The sequence below is a fragment of the Phascolarctos cinereus genome, unplaced genomic scaffold (genome assembly GCF_003287225.1).
Source record: "Phascolarctos cinereus isolate Bilbo 61053 unplaced genomic scaffold, phaCin_HiC Scaffold_2;HRSCAF=192, whole genome shotgun sequence".
NCBI classification, from domain to species: domain Eukaryota; kingdom Metazoa; phylum Chordata; class Mammalia; order Diprotodontia; family Phascolarctidae; genus Phascolarctos; species Phascolarctos cinereus.
Genome location: NW_027555625.1, coordinates 253,589,592 through 253,607,493, shown reverse-complemented (window position 1 = coordinate 253,607,493; position 17,902 = coordinate 253,589,592). Strand labels below are relative to the sequence as shown.

The window sequence follows — 17,902 nt, the reverse complement described above, 5'->3', positions numbered from 1 at the left end:
TTAGTAATGGTTCCTGTTTAGGATAGTACAGTCTTGTTCCATTTGGAATTCATTAAATGTTTAAAAATCTTTCAGTTGTTTGTTAGTAATATTCAGGTTTGCCTTGTGAGCTGCTATATCATTTATTTTATTTTTTTTGAGTTCTGTGTATTTTTGTCAAAAGTTGACTGTTTTCATTTGATGAAATGATGTCTAAGAGCATTCATTTATTTTTATCTTTGGGAAATTTTTCTTTTTTGATGAATAATTATTAAAAAGAGGTATAGTGTAGTAGGTAGACAGAAAAGCCAGGAAGACTTGTATTCAAGTACTGTAAGTTCTTTAACTTTTCAGTGCTCTAGGTAACTCTCTAAGATAACAAATTGCCCAGAATGTTCTCTCCTGGATTAGTAGTAGCACTTGGGAGTTCCCTATACCAATGAAATTACAGATCTAGTCTCTATCTCTGTTACTAAATATTGAAATGTTCTAACCTAGAGCTTTGAAATTTTTTGTTAATTAATATAAGATCCTCTCTTTGGTGTTCAAAGTCCTTCCTAACCTTAGTCACCTCTTACCTTTGCAGTCTTCAGATTTTTTGTTAATCAATACCTCATATTTGTATGCAATAGGCATGGAGAATTTTAGTGATTATCTTAATTCAACCTTCTCTTGGAACAGCCTTTCTTATTTGAATATTTCTGTATATTTTCTTTTAATAAATTTTTGTTAGTTTTTATATTGACCTGAATTTCATCTATGGAAATTTTAGCTCTAAGAATTGGGGGCCATCTTCAGTCATCCTGATCTGTGTCTTGCCACTGGACCCGGATGAGATGGCTCAGGAGGAGAAAGTGAGGCTGGTGACCTTGCACAGTCCTCTCTCACTTAAATCCAGTTCACTTCTAAGTCATGGCATCACCTTCCTCATGTCATGGTCCTCTTCGAAATGAAGGACAAACAGCAACAGCTCTGAGAGTTAGCATCCTATGGCCAAGACTATGTTTATTTCCTGAGCTTTAGGGATTATTGGGAAATGAAACCATTGGATGTTACCTATTATCTGAGAAAAGGGTCAGGCACACAAGGAGGTTGGATCTGTTTATGGGAGCTTTGGAATTTGGAAGAAGATAACTTTTTACTTAATTTAGTTATTATCCTCATGAACTATTGAAAACCTAGGGTATAACTCCGGGGTGTAACTGGAGAAATAGTACTTGCTTATGACTAGGCTAAGCCAGTAAAATAAAATAACAATGATACCTAAATTAATTTACTTAATTAGTTTAGCATCATATCAATAAAATTACTAAGGTATTACTTTATAGAGATAGAAAAAAATAACACTTCTTTTGGAAGAAAAAAATGTCAAGGATCTCAAGGGAAATTATTTTTTGAAATTGGAAAAGAAAGAGACCTAATACCAGATTCAAACTATACTACAAAGCCATAATCAGCAAATTTAGGATTGTTTAAAAAAAAGAGAGATAGAGTAGATAAGTGGAATAAATTACCTATACAACATATTCAACCTAACTGACATAGTAGTTTATTGTTTCATAAAGCCTAAGACTCCAGATACTAGAATAAGGACTCACTATTTGATAAAAACTGCTGGGAAAATGGGAAAGCAGCCTGACCGAAATCAATTCTAGATCAACTCTTCATAATCGTATACTAAGATAACCCTCAAATGGATACATGACCTAGATATTAAAGAGAACATCATAAACAATTTAGAGGAATAAGGAAGATCTATAGATAGGAGAAGAATTGATGAACAAATAAAGTATAGAGAGAATTACAGATGATAACACCCAATTTTATTACTTAAAGTTAGGATTTTTTCATAAACAAAAATGCATTTAGAAGGAAAACATACCTGGGGGAAAAGTCTTTTATTGCAGATTTTTTTCTGATAAAGGTTTCATATATCTAAGATTTGTAAGGAATGTTTCAAATATATTAGAACAAAAGCTATTTCCCAGTAGATAAATGATCAAAGAGTATCAATATCAGTTTTCTTGGAAAAGAAATCTAAGCTACTGGTAACCATTTGAAAAAAAAATGCCCCAAATCTCTAATACTTAAAGTAGTGTTAATTAAAACGTCCCTGAGATGTTTTACCTTACCTTACACCGTTCAGATCAGCAGAAGTGACATAAAAGGAGAATGATAATTCTTGGAAGGGCTTTGGGGAAATGGGCACACTGACGCACAGTTGCTGGAGCTATGATTGGTCTAGTCATCAGTAAAGCCCAAAATGTCACTGGGGTGTATGTCTTTTGATTCATTGATACCACTGCTAGACCTTTAGCTTGTAGAGATTAAAGAAAGAGGAAAAAGTCCCATGTGTATAAAAAGATTTATAGTAGCTCCTTTTTGTAGTAGGAAGGAACTTTCGAAATCTTAAAGGGGATATTCATCAAGTAAGGAATGGCTGAACAAATTATGGTTTGTGAATGTAATGGAATATTCCTGTAAGAAATGATATAAGAAATTGTTTTAGCAAAACCTCAGGATATCTGTATGAAATGATTTTCATAATGAAGTTAGTAGAACTAGGAAAACAGGAAAAATATTTATATAACAACAATATTGTAAAGACAAAACAACTTTGAAAGATTTAATAACTCTGACCAGTGAAAGACCAGCCATTAATATAGAGTAATGCTAATGAAGCATGATAACCATCTCCTCAAAGAGAGTTGATGGACTCAAGAGGAAGAATTACACATACATTTATGGACATGCACAGTGCAGGAATTATAATACTTTCATATGCAATTTTATTACAAGGATTTGGTCTTTCTTTAATTTCTTTTAGATTTGGAGGGTGAGGAGTAGGGATAGTTGAGACATAGAGAATGTGAACAAATGAGAGAATATCAACTGTTATGGACAAGCAGAACAGCTGTGAAAATTATATGTTGAATTTATTGTTATGTCTGAACAGGAATCTCTACATAATGGAGATTCGTAGTTTCAAACTAGGTATATGGAAATGCTCATTTTATTTAATGTTTTGTTAAATTTAGAAGAAACAAAGAACCCAAGGGTACTCTGGTCTTTGTAAGGGACAAAAATGGATCCTAGGGTGAGTATTTTTTCCTGGACTTGGTGATTAGGTATTTGATGTCAGCTGTACCTGCCTAAGAGCTGCCTCTTAAGTAATTTCCTTAACTAAAGGGTTTCATAACTCCAGGTCAGGGGGTTACCTTGGTACTTTGCAGTTTCATTGTTAAGGATTTCCAGTGAAATCTTAATATATGCTAGAAGTGTGTGTGTGTGTGTGTGTGTGTGTGTGTGTGTGTGTGTGTGTGTGTGTGTATACACAGACACAAATATTTGTATTAGTTTTGCTTGTATATTTGTATTTTGCTTATGTATTGCTTGTATATTTGCATTTTCTTTCCAAGTAATGTAAAAAGAAGAAATTTATACCACACAAAGGGCATATAGTAGGTGTCCTACCTTTGGACTTCTCACCTACTACTGTTATCTCCTCTAATTTAACTGTTAATTCTGTTGTATAGGGCTCTTTTTGCTGACTGATTCTCTTTAAAAAAAAAAATCAAAAACAAACATGTGGGGGCAGCAGGGACATTTCAACTCACAGTAGAAGTATTATAGACAAATGCTAAATGTGAGTATTTGTTAACTCTTCTCCTGGCTTAACTTCACATACTTGTCACTTTGGTTAGTATGAGTGCTTTCTGTTCTTACCTGTCTGTTCTTTTTTATTTGATACAGCCTTCCCTCTGGTGTTTCTGCTTCTGTTTTGGGTGGTATGGTCATTCTTGTAAAAGAAGAAAGACCTTGGTTTGTTCCTTGACCTCTTCATACTTTGACTACCACCTGGCTGTCACATGCATTCTTTTGATGCCCAACTCTTTCTCAGGAATAATTCTTTGAGATGTGTGTGTGTATGTATGTGTGTGTGTGTGTGTGTGTGTGTGTGTGTGTGTGTATTGTATTTATTGTTTAGTCATTTTCAGTCATGTCTAATTCTTCGTGACCCCATTTGGGGTTTTCTTGTCAAAGATCCTGGGGTGGTTTGCCATTTCTTTCTCCAGCTCTTTTTACAGATGAGGAAACTGAGTCTGTCAGGGTTAAATGAGTTGCCTAAGGTCACACAGCTATGAAGTGTCTGAGGCTATATTTGAACTTGTGGAGATAAGTTTTCCTCTAGGATTAACACACTATCTATAGAGCTACCTAACCACCCATTTGCATATATATGTGTGTGTGTGTGTGTGTGTATGTGTGTGTATATATATATGTATGTATGTATGTTTGCATATACACATTTACGTGTACCTATATTTATATATGTACACATTTATGTGCATACATAAATACATACTCATACACATTTTTATAATTAATTTGATAGTTACCAGAAAATATTAATATTTCCATATATACAAAGAAAGACTTTAAGGATCACATATGAAACTGTGAATCTACCATATAGAGCTTTTTAAAAAAAAAAATTAACATGATAGTACCAGTACTGTCTTTGTCTGTGCCTCTTTCTGAATAGTCCCTTGCTCTAATTGTCTTTGGCATAGTTGTTAGCTCTTTCATGGCTGACTAAAGGTGTCATCTGTACCCTGCATTTAAAGGAAGGGAAGATGAGGAGGTGGAGCTTGATATACCCTATAGATGGCCCACAAATGCCTTTCAGCCAGTTTGCTTGCTTTCCTCTCAGCTTTCTCAAAAGGTCCTTTGACACTCTTTCGTCAGCAGACACTTCTGACCCTTATTTTGATTGGTGCTAAAGTTTGTGATCAGTTCCCTAGAGAATATGCTGCCTTTTTTGTTTTGTTGTTCCCTTTCTTTCCTTGGGAGTTGAAAAACTGGTCTGACTCTTAAGTGTTTGGGTTGGATCCTAGATTTGAAGTAGTTGTATTGAATTTAGCCTTAATTTTTATGTTCCAAGGAACCATGAGGCTTCAAAATCTAGAAGGGCTGCAGTACTCATTTGTAACCTGTAAAAGCACCTTTGGCTTCTTGATTTACAAATCATATTTTTTTGCAGTGATAGAGGAGTAGGAATAATTGATAATTGAAATCTATAGAAAATCCCAAGTTTTATTTTGGCTACTACTTTCTTTTTTAAACTCCTTGGGAATAGGGGTTATTCAATTCATTACATTTATATCTTTAGCCTTAGGTTAGTGTCTACCACATCATAGATATTTAATAAATGCTTGCTTATTTGATTGATTTATTACCACCCACTTTTTTTCAAAGCACTTCCAGGCTTCCTTTCCTTTATCCACATTACTCTGAAAGAGTTATATGTAAAAGAAAATAAAGTATAAAAACCAGTCACCCTGGTGTTTCCATGTATAGATTTAATTGTGGTTTTTTTGGGACACATCTATTATATAATATTTTTCTTTTTGCAGAATTTGTTGAAATTAAATCATGCAGAATACTTGTTGACCATCACATGGGAGTCTGAAAAGAATTTCTCTAAACAGAAAGCTACCTTTGTATTTACACACACACATATTATTACAAAATGTATTTTTATAATAAAAATATTTTATGAGACAGATATTTTTATTATAAAATTATATGTAAATATATTTTAATTACTAAAAAGCAAATTTATCTTCTACCCTAACTCCTCACTCAGCTGAGAACAAAAGAAAAATGTAACCTGTGTTACAAATGTGTAGTCAAAGAAAACAAATTTCTGCATTGACTATATCCAAAAGACAGATTCACCCACCCACACATACCCATTGTATATTGCATATTGTGTATTACATAAGTCTAGTTCTTCCCTCTTGAGTCTTTTACCTCTATCAGGAGATGGGCCACATATTTTTCATCATTAGTTCTGTAGAATTCTAATTAGTCATTTACACTCGTAAGAGTCCCAAGTTTTTAAGAAATATTTGTCTTTATGAAATTGTCTCTGTTCTGTTCACTTTGCTGTGTCAGTTAATGTAATTCTTCCTAGCCTTCTCTGAAACTGTCTTCCTTTATCATTTCTTTTAGCATAATAGTGTTCCATCACATTTGTATGCCATAACTTCTTCAATTTGTGGCCGCCACCTCAGATTTCTGTTTTTTACCACCTGAGGAAAGAGGTATACATATTTTTGTACATCCACAGTTTGTTTTGCTTAGGACTTACCTCTTCCTTAATCTACCGTCCCTCTATTTCTCCTTCTCCCTTTTCCCTCCTGTTTCCCTGTTGAGGAAAATGTATTTCTGTATTCAGCCTCTGTGTGTGTGTGTGTGTGTGTGTGTGTGTGCGCGCGCGCACGCGTGCGTGTGTGCATGTATGTATGTATGTATAATATATTTTCCCTTTATTTGATCAGTTCAGATGTGAGGTTTGAGTATTAGCTGTTTCCCAAACCTCTCCTTATTTGCATAGATGTCTGTTGACATACCCTAATAATTACGGGATTCTTTACCCATCCACCTCTAGTATTCCTCTTCCTCTCTTTTTCCCTTCTCTTATGGTCATCAAGATATAGCAGAACCACTCCCAGGCCTTTTGTCTAATTAGACCTCCTTGATGACACCTAGTGATGATAGGGTTCATAGGAGACACATGTGTCATCTCTCCATATCTGAACATAAGCAGCTTATTGTTGTTTAATCCTTTATGATTGTTCATTTGTATTTATCTTTTTATGTTTCTTTTTATTCCTGTGTTTGGCCTTAAAAATTTCTTAACAACTTTAGTCTTTTCATCAATAATGCTTGGAAGTCCTTTATTTTATTAAAGATCCATTTTTTTCTACGTTAGCATTATACTTAGTTTTTTGGGGTTGAGGGCTGAGACTGGTTTTCTTTTTGCTTTTATTATATTCCTGGCCTTAGTACAGTGCTTTACATGCAGTAAATGCCTATTAAATTATTTTTACTGACTGTGCAGTACTTGACTTTTTTCCTTCCTTCCTTCCCTCCCTCCCTTCTTCCTTTCCTTCCTCCTTTCTTTCCAGGAGCTCTGGATTTTGGCTATAATGTTCCTGGGAGTTTTTGTTTTGGAGTTTCAGGAATTCACCAGTGGATTCTTCTTTATTATTTTTTTTTTGTGAGGCAATCGTGGTTAGGTGACTTGCCCAGGGTCATACAGCTAGTAAGTGTCAAGTGTCTGACTCCAGATTTGAACTCCTGTCTTCCTGATTTCAAGCCCAGAACTCTTTCTGCTGCCCCTGAGTGGATTCTTTCTATTTCCACTATGTTCTCTTGTTCTAAAAAAAAATTGGGCAATTTTCCATTAAGATTTCTTTAAATAGGATATCTAGGACCCTTTTTTTGGTCATTGTTTTCAGGTAGCCAGAGATTCTTAAAATTTTCTCTTCCTGACCTGTTTTCACGTTAGTTGATTTTTCTATGAGTTACCTTACATTTGCTTTTATTTTTTGTGTTTTGAATTTGTTTTTAATATTTTTTTTGTTGTCTCATTAAGTCATTGGCTTCTGTTTTGTCTGTTCTAGTTTTCAGGGAGTCTGTTGCTTAGGTTGCAGGGTTTTATACTTCTTATACCAAGCTGTTAATTCTCATCCCCAGTTCTTCTTTGTTTCTCATTTCTTTTCCAGTTTTTATTTATCACTCTCATTTCATTTAGTAAAAAACATTTTAACTTAAAAAAAAAAACAGAAACCAAAGACATCTTGCTTCATCATTTCTTCCAGGAATTCTAGTTGAATTTATGCTCAAGCTTATATTGAGGCTTTGCTTGTAGATATTTTGGAGTCATTCTCTTCTGTGTTTATATCTTGAGCATCCCTTCTTATGTTGGAATTCTTCTTTGGTTTGGTCATTCTTCCAGCCTACTTTTTATTTCAGATTTAATATTTGGGTCGGGCTCTGTTCGCTTGAGGGAATGTCTGGGCAGGTCCTGCTTCTGCTTTCTTGAGATATTCAATGTTATGTTATTCCAAGATATCAGAGATTGCTCAGGTTTGCTCCGTCTGGGGACCTGTAAGCTTTCAGTGCTCCTAGAGTAGTTTGATCTAGGCAAAGTCTGATTGTTGTCTGCCCTGGTCTGAGCTGTGCAAGTTCTTGACCTGGGTTTGACTCTGAGGAACAGTAGACAGCTGATATATGCAGTCATTATCAGTCAGCTGGGAAGCTTTGCTGGTTCAGAGTGACAAAATTGTAGGTTCCCCTTTGGTCTGATGATATTCCTACCCTGGTTATTCTTCTGGCTGGGCCTGAAGCCAGGTCTGAGAGCCAATCCTGCTTCTGTGGTCTTCATCATTATGCTTCTGTTTGCTTCTCTCTGGATTCCCTAACTAGGGCCCTAGGGTCTGTGATCACTCCTTAGCTAGAAATGAATAGCATTGAACTGACCTGAATGCTATCCTTGGCGGTATGTCCTTTCCTCAGTGAGCCCCAAGTGTATAACCCAGAACTGGTGGTGGATGACTGAAGTACCAGTTGACACCTTTTCCCATAACCTTTACCCTGTGGCAGTGGCAGTGTATGGATCTGGGACCTCCTCTTGCTCTGGTACACAGCTGTTCACTGGCAGCTGGAAAGTTCCTTGCATGGTATGCTCATTGTCCATGGAATTCTCTATCTCTCTATTTCTCTCTGGGGTGGAAAAGAAATTCACTATAATTTTGTCTTGAATTTCCTCATCAGAATTTAGTCTGTTGAATTTTCTAGATTTGTTTGGAGAAGTTTTTTTGGGGTGAGCTCGGGTACACTTCTTTCTTCTACTCTATCATCTTGGCCTCCTATGTTAATATTTACTAATAGGTCTTTTACCTATAATAATATATGTTATTTTCTGATAAATAGTGATACAGTATGAATTTAGTTGAGTTTATAAAATTCAACAAACATTTGATAAATACTTGGTATGATCTAAGTGCTATGTGAGGCCCTATGAATATACAGACAGAAATGGTAGTCCTTACAATAAAGGAACTTAGTTACATTCTCCTAGGAATATAAAATGTATACAGGTAACTTAGCACATGGAAAGTTTGTTGGAGAGAGAACATTAATACCCTGAAATACCAGGAATGCCTTAAGGAAGGAACTAACACTGGAGGTGAGCTTTGAAGAAAGACAAGAATTTTAGAGGTAGGGAATAGGGAGTGTATTCTTGGCTTGGCAAGAGTACAGAGGAGGGTGCTAGGAGTCTAGTTTGTTTATAATGTACAGTTTGTGAAAGGGAATAGTAAGAAATAAGATTGTAGAGAGCTATAAATATAAGCTAACGAATTTGTATGTTTATACTATATAAAGATTGGGACCCACTGAAAGAATTGGAGCAGGCTATGTGGAAAATAAATTGGAGAAGTGAATGACTGAAAGTTGAGGTTATCAGTTAAGCTGTTATGATAGTCCAGGCAAGAAGTGATGAGGGCCTGACATAGGGTTGGGTTTCGTGAACGGAGGAAAGGGGGTAATAGTGAACATGTTGAAGAGGTAGAATTGATTGCTGATTAGGTATGTAAAGAGTAGAGGATAATGCTGAAGTTATGAATCTCGGTGGTCAGGAGGGTGGTTGGTATCCTTAACAGAAATAGGATATTTTGGAGTAGTGATAGTCTTTTTTGGGGGAAGACAATGAGTTCTGTTTGTGGCATTTTGAGTTTTAGTTGCTTTTATCCAGGAAGAGGTATCTACCAGCCATTTCACCAAAATGGTAATATATGAAAAAATGCTTTGGAAACACAGATTATTATTTTAGATTCTGTGCACACACAAACATAGTTGAACTGTGAAGGATGGCCTTGAATTTTTGATAGTTTTTTTTTTGTCTGCATGCTATAGAAAAGATGTTTTCTCATGTGGGAAAATGATACCTGCTAGTTGTGGCCTTTTGTGTATCATTTGTAGTTTGTCTGGCAACATGTGTTGAATCATGGAAAATAATGTTGGTTGTTGTCCGTAGTGTTTGTATGTTAGTTTGAGAACTGGACAGTAAACTGCATCAAAGGATTGGTGATGTTGGAAGATTATTCTTTTTCGTAGCATTGTAATTGTGGAGAATGTAAAGAGAAATAATTCATATAGAGTCTTTGGGGTTATTCACCTGCCTAATTTTATTTTGAATCAAGCATGTGATTATAAACTTTGGCACTCAGCTAGATAATGAGTTACATATCTTTTAGATGAAAACTGTCAACTTTAAAGGTAACCATGATAATAGTAGTCATTGAGAAGAAAAGAGATCTGCAGGTAGTTTCCTTATTTTTAATGATTTCGGTAAACTGTCAATTCTGTGGGTTTGTGGCCTAAAATGCAGCCTTGAAATTCTTCCTAGTCTGTCTCAGCTAGGAGTCAAGAGTTCCAAAAAGGACAGGATGGATGACTCATGGATAGAACAACTAGTTTCACTTACAACAGTTTAATATGGCAGCTTTGGTTGCTTATGTTAGGTCACTTTCCAGTTCCCAGGAAAGAAAAGTATAGGTGTTCATCTTTCTGCTTTTCTCTATCAAAATGCTTCATCTGCCAAAATTGTATAATTTTCACTCATAATGAAATTAATAAATTGTGGGTAGTTTTGGCACAGATTTATCCAAATAGTAGCTGAAGATTACCCTCCTCCAAAAATGTTAAAGTGATTATATCTGTAAAGAGCTATGTATGAAGGTAAGAGGAAGAAATAATGATCAATGCTATACAAATGTTACTACTATGGGCAAAAGAATGATTTCCTTTGTTCAGTTTCCTCTCTATGAGTTTATTTTTTTTCTTATTGTTAGTCCCACCTCACTATAGATTTGAATTATACTTGCTACCTACCCCCTACTTTTAAAATGCTGTATGTAAGAAAGGGAGACTTGTAACTTTCTTCTTCTTTTAAAATAATTTTTAAGGTGTTTTGTTAATCTGCATTTTTTTTCATCTTAGTGATTCCATTAGGGTTTTCTGACATTGCCACCAAGGATAAACTCTTGAAAAAAAATTTTACTTGTTGAGGCAGCTCTGTCTTTCCTGTTTTGAATATGAAAGTTGAACCATCCCCAAGAAAAAGGTCCCTCTCGCCACTTGAACAAGGGGATTCTTATTGTTTGATATTTGTATTTTTCGTAATTTATGCTTCCTTTTTAGTTTAGCCATATGTGTACTTTTGCTAACTTGAATTTGAAATAAGTTGGGTTGTGGTAAAGGTAAATTGAGTAGATGTAGCTCTGATTTTCCCTGAAATGGAACTTATATAAAAAAACCAAGCATTTCCTGTTTGAGTCAGTTCTTATGGGGGAATGGTCAGTGGCCATCGATGAGAAACTTGAGTTGTTCTATTCCTGTTTTCTTAGCTATTATATTACTCTCTGTTGTGTTTACACCTCTTCCAAACAGCTTTGTTATCCACTCCACCCATTGATTTATGCCTTAGTTCATATAGACACTGGTCCTTTTGTTCTTAGTTTATCAAAAATAACCTTCTTCAATTTTAATTCCCTTTCAGCTTAGTGAAATAAAATGAAATATAATTTACTAAAATTTCAAAATGAATTTGTTAGTTTTTTGAAGTGGAAAATAGGTAGAACTACGAAGAGTCTTTGTAGAAATCATTTAGAAAATAATATTCAGTAAATTAACAAACCGTTGCTATGTTCTAGTCACTTTGCTTGGTCCTGAGGATACAAAGACAAAATGAACAGTCCTTGTCCTCAAGAAACATATATTCTGTAAGGGAAGGGGAAGCATTTATATAGTGATTATGATGTGCCAGGTACTGTGCTAAGTGCTTATATTTGCAAATATTCTCTCATTTGATCCTCACAACAACCCTTCCAGGTAGATGCTGTTATTATTCCCATTTTACAGTTGAGGAAACTGAGGCAAATGGAAGTTAAGTGATTTGCTTTGTGTCATACAACTATTAAGTGTCTGAGACTGGATTTGAACTTAGGTCTTACGGACTTCAGGCCCAGTGCCCTCTATGCCACATAGCTGCCTCAGTAGAGGAATGTCCATATAGAAATATTAGAATAAATGTAAAACAAATAGAAGTTAGTTTTGTCAAGAAGGACACTAGGTTCTGGGGGAGATCCTCAAAGACTTCATATAGAAAGTGTTGCTTGAGCTGCATTTTGAGGGAAACTTGGCATTCTTTGAGGTTCAGGGGAGGAGGGAATAAGTTCCAAAAATTATGGGCTGATAATAATCAGAATTCACAGCTAAAATGGTACCAAGAGGAAAAAACATTTACTGGTGATTATAAAGTATATTTTAATGGAAACTCCCCCCCCTCTCTTTTTCCCTCTCTCCCCCTCTCTCTTTCTCTGTTTTACAACTTTGCCCCAGAATCTATCTTAGGTGATTATCTGGTGTTTGTTTCCAGTTTGAATGAAGTACTATGTCTGTTTGGCCATTTTCCTTAAGGTTCTAGATCTTTGATATTCTCTTTTCATCTCATTCATTCGTTTATCAAACATTTTTCAAGTATCTGTAATTATGGTAGATAAACAATATTCTCTGCCTTCAAAGAATTTATAGGATAGTAAGGAAGGTGACATTTAAATCAATAACTATAATACAACACTGCATGTGATAAAGGCAGTTAAAGAAGTATAAGTAAAGTGCTGTGGTAATTTTTAGGAAGAAGAAAGAATTGGCTAGGAGTGAGAGAAACTATTATTAATAATCAGTATCTTGAGATTCAGACATACTCTTCTACCCCTCCCCCCCAACACGCACACAGACACAGACACACACACACACACACACACACACACACACACTCTCTCTCTCTCTCTCTCTCTCTCTCTCTCTCTCTCTCTCTCTCTCTCTCTCTCTGTCTCACACACACACACACACACACACACACACACACACACACACACTCCCTCAAGTCCTGACTATCTGCTCAGGCTTGGGTGGGCTGTATATTCTTTGAATTGATAGCCTAAAGCTATGGGTGCTCTTCTAAAAAGATGCTTTCCCTATCCAAGGCTGACTTTCTTAGCCCTTCATTTTGATATAGCCCATCTCCAGTCATGTTAACTAATTAGATTTGATTGCTGTTTGATGGACCATCTCTTGTCCAAAGGCATAAAAACTTAAAGAAGTAATCATGTGGTCTCTTTGATCAATTGAGAGGATAAGGAGCCATTTTTGTCAATCTCTTACTGGTCATGATTGATAAAATTGATTATAATTTACCCAAAATTTTGTCTATTGAAATTATTTTATTCCCCATGGGAGGTGGTAGAAGTTAGGGAAGCTGTCATGGTATGAATTTTGACCTAAAGGATGGCAGGCCTTAATCTGTGATTCTTAAAGGCCTAATTTTGAATTTGAGTTGTCTGGTTATAAACTCCTGGTTTATTATTAGAACTAGTCCTGTTTTAGTTTCTGAAGAGAGTTATCCCTTATAAATGAAGAGGAAAAACTTTCATATCTTATGTTGGCATTACCAGAGTTGCTGTTCTTGGTCTTTACCTTTTTTTGAAAATAGTTATCGAAATATATGTATTTTAAAATTTTATTAATTTATTTATTTTTAGTTTTCAACATTCACTTCCACAAGATTTTGAGTTCCAAATTTTCTCCCTGTCTTACCCCTAATCTTACCTCCCTTCTATCACCCTGCCCCCTGTTATCCCATTCACCCTCAAATTTCTTGCAGAATAGATTTCTATATCCCATTGCCTGTATATCTTATTTCCTACTTGCATGTGAAAACATTTTAACATTTGTTTTTAAAACTTTGGATTCCAAATTCTCTCCCTTCCTCCCTCCCCATCCACCCTCATTGAGAAGGCAAGTAGCTCAATACAGGTTATACATGTGTAGTCATGCAACACTTCCATAGTAGTCATGTTGTGTAAAAGTAACTATATTTCACTTCATCCTATCCTGCTCCCTGTTTATTCTGTTTTCCTTTTTGACCCTGTCCCTCCTCAGAAGTGTTTGCTTCTGATTACCCCCTCCCCAGTCTGCCCTCCCTTCTGTCATCTCCCTATTGTCTTATCCTCTTCCCTCCTATTTTCCTGTAGGGTAAGATAGATTTTTATACCCAATTGAGTGCGTGTGTTATTCCCTCCTTAAGCCAAATCTGATGAGAATAAGATTCACTTGTTCCCTCTTACCTTCTTCCACTTCCATTCCACTGTGAAAGCTTTTTCTTGTCTGTTTTATGTGAGATAATTTATCCCATTCTACCTCTCCCTTTCTCCTTCAGCCAGCATAGTCCTCTCTTACCCTTACTTTTATTTTTTAGATATGACCCCTTCATTTTCAACTCACCCTGTGCCCTTTGTCTGTCTGTCTATCTATCCATCCATATTTTTTTCCCCTCTATTCCCTAATACTGACAAAGGTCTCATGAGTTACAAATATCTTTCCATGTAGGAATGTAAACAGTTCAACTTTAATAAGTCCCTTATAATTTCTCTTTCCTGTTTGCCTTTTCACACTTCTCTTGAGTCTTGTATTTGAAAGTTGAATTTTCTATTCAGCTCTGGTCTTTTAATCAAGAATGCTTGAAAGTTCTCTATTTCACTGAATGTCCATTTTTTCCTCTGAAGGATTATACTCAGTTTTGCTGGGTAGGTGATACTTGGTTTTAATTCTATCTCCTTTGACCTCTGGGATATCGTATTCCAAGCACTCTGGTCCTTTAATGTAGAAGCTGCTAAATCTCGTGCTATCCTGATTGTGTTTCCACAATACTTGAATTGTTTCTTTCTGGCTGCTTGCAATATTTTCTCCTTGACCTGAGAACTCTGGAATTTGGCTACTTATTCCAGGAGTTTTCCTTTGGGGATTTCTTTCAAGAAGTAATCAATGGATTCTTTCAATTTCTGTTTTACCCACTGTTTCTAGAATATCAAGGCAGTTTTCTTTGATAATTTCTTGAAAGATGATGTCTAGGCTCTTTTTCTGATCATGGCTTTCAGATAGTCCAATAGTTTTAAAATTAACTGTCTGGGTTCTATTTTCCAGGTCATTTGTTTTTCCAGTGAGATATTTTACATTGTCTTCTATTTTTGCATTCTTTTGGTTTTGTTTTACAATGTCTTCATTTCTCACAAAGTCACTAGCTTCCATTTGCTCCATTCTAATTTTTAAGGAAGTATTTTCTTCAGCGAGCTTTTGGACTTCCTTTTCCATTTGGTCAGTTCTGCTTTTGAAGGCATTCTTCTCCTCATTGGCTTTTTTGGACCTCTTTTGCCATTTGGGTTAGGCTTTTTTTTAAGGTGTTATTTTCTTCAGTATTTTTTTGGGGTCTCCTTTAGCAAGCTTTTGACTTGTTTTTCATGATTTTCTTGTATCACCCTCATTTCTCTTCCCAGTTTTTCCTCTGCTTCTCTTACTTGCTTCTCAAAATCCTTTTTGAGTTCTTGCATGGCCTGGGACCAATTCATATTTTTCTTGGAGGCTTTGGGTATAGGAGCTTTGACTTTGTTGTCTTTTTCTGGTTTTGTATTTTGATCTTTTTTGTCACCAAGTAAGATTCTGTGGTCTGACTCTTTTTGGGCAGTTTGCTCATGATACCAGCCAATTCCTTGACTTTTTAACTCTCTGTTAAGTGTGGAGAATGTACTGTCCCAAGTTTTAAGGGTTTTGTGCAGCTATTTTCAGAGATACTTCTGAGGACCTGTAAATTTTCAGTTCTTCCAAGGTGGTATGATCAAGTGCAAGGTATTTACTCCTTTCCTGGCCTGTGCTCTGGTTTGTGTAGAGCCATCTTGGCTCTACCTCCCATATTTACCTTTTCCCTGATGATTTCATCTGCTCCCTTGGCTTCAACTCTTATGTCTACTCTGCTGACTCCAACATGTTTATGGCCATCTCCAAATTCTAGGCTTGCTTTTCTAAGTGTCTACTGGCTATTTCCTTTAAGATGTGCCACTGGTTTTAACTTATGATGTTTAAAGTGAATTAATTCTTTTCCCTTCTGCAACTGTTTTCTGCCTTGGAACTAACTGTGAGGATTCCCTTTCCACCACCAACACAAGCTCCACCATGTCAGTACTTCCTCCTTGCCCCAGGACTTTACCCCAGAACTGTGACCCAGATCCAAGCACAGGCAAAGCAAGAGAATCTTGCCTCAGCACCAGCAAAGAGATCCCTGCAATTCCCCTCTGATCAGCTACTTGATTCCCCCTCTGCTATTGGGCTGATGGCTCTGGGAAGCAGCCACTGCCCTGCGGCTGCGCCCGTACTGGGGCTGGATCCTAGCTTTTCTACTCACCATGGTCATAGACTTTTCCTATTGACCTTCTAAGTTGTCTTAGGCATTTGTAGGTTGAGAAGTCTGCAAACTGCCACAGCTGGCCGTGATTCAGTCCCCTGAGGGCTGCTCCAGGTTTGCTGAGGCCTGGTCTTTGCCTGCTCACCCATGCTGAACTGCGCTCATCTCCCAGCCTGGTGCAATAGAACTTTCCAGTCAGTCATCCAGGTTGTCTTCGGCTGGAAATTTGTTTCACTCTTGTCTTTTTGTGGGTTCTGCTGCTCTGGAATTTGTTTAGAGCTATTTTTTACAGGTATTTAAAGGTGTTTGGGGAGAGCTCAAGTAAGTGACTGCTTTTACTCCTCCATCTTGGCTCTACCTCCCATATTTACCTTTTCCCTGATGATTTCATCTACTCCCTTGGCTTCAACTCTTATGTCTACTCTGCTGACTCCAACATGTTTATGACCATCTCCAAATTCTAGGCTTGCTTTTCTAAGTGTCTACTGACTATTTCCTTTAAGATGTGCCACTGGTTTTAACTCATGATGTTTAAAGTGAATTAATTCTTTTCCCTTCTGCAAACAAAAGGGAAAACAAAATATTCCTGAAAAATGCTCCTCCTACTCTTGACTTGCCCCTTTCAGACACTGATAACCAGTTTTTCTCAGACCTCAGCCATTTGGATTCCTAGGGAGTCATCCCTTCTCTCTCAAATTCTATCCACTGAGTCACTAAATCTAGTTCTTACTACTTCTTCAAACCTTTTCTCTCTCTCTCTCTCTCTCTCTCTCTCTCTCTCTCTCTCTCTCTCTCTCTCTCTCTTTTGGCAGTTGGGGTTAAGTGACTTTCCCAGGGTCACACAGCTAGTGTCAAGTGTTTGGTCCGAGGCTGGCTTTGAACTCAGGTCCTCCTGACTTCAGGGCTGGTGCTCTATCCACTGTGCCACCTACCTGCCCCCTTTTTCTCTTCTATCAATCTTTACTCCCATTCCTGCTGCCCTAGGCTGTCATAACAACTTCCTGACTTGTCTTCAGTCTCTTTTCCCAGACTACACTCCATCCCAGTGCCAGATTAACTCTGTGGAGGCTCAGCTCTGATTGTGGAAGGCCTTGGCATTCAAAAACTCCCAAAATTTGTCTAAAACTTCCTTTTTTAGTCTCTTCTCCTGCTATTTGCCTTCACAAACCTGTGCTTCTGCTAAAGGAGAGTGCTTGTGAAATTAAAGAACCCTCACTTTCTTTGTTTTTGTGAGTATGCTTCCATTTGATTGGAGTCTAGCTTTTCTTTCACAGCTCCACCTATTTAGTTTCTCTCCATATTTTAAGGTCATGTTTTGATTCTAACTCTATGACCCTGAAATCCTCTCTCTTACCTGGTACTATGCATTTCTTTATTTCACCTTCAGTTTATGCTCTGTATTAAAGTTATATGTGTACATGTGGAATTAAACTCTAGCTTTCCTGTTCTATAGGAAGCTTCTTTACAGTGTATCATCCTACATAGTTAATATTTAACTCTTTTTTAAAATTAATTTATTTTGATTTATCAACAATCACTTCCACAAGCTTTTGAATTTAAAACTTTTCTCTCCCTCCCTCCCCAAGATGGCGTGCAGTCTGATATAGGTTATACATATACATTCCTATTAAACATATTTGCATATTAGTGATGTTGTAAGGAAGAATCTGAACCAATAGGAGGAACAATCAGAAAGAGGAAACAAAACAAAATAGAAGAAAAAAAATAGCAAATAGTATGCTTCAGCCTGCATTCAGACTCCATCGTTCT

General features: G+C 36.5%; 1 protein-coding gene across 4 annotated transcripts in view; it reads left to right on the top strand.

The window, feature by feature from the left end:
- EHMT1 (euchromatic histone lysine methyltransferase 1) overlaps positions 1-17,902 on the top strand; it is a 297,878-nt gene that overhangs the window by 63,673 nt on the left and 216,303 nt on the right. The window lies entirely within an intron of this gene.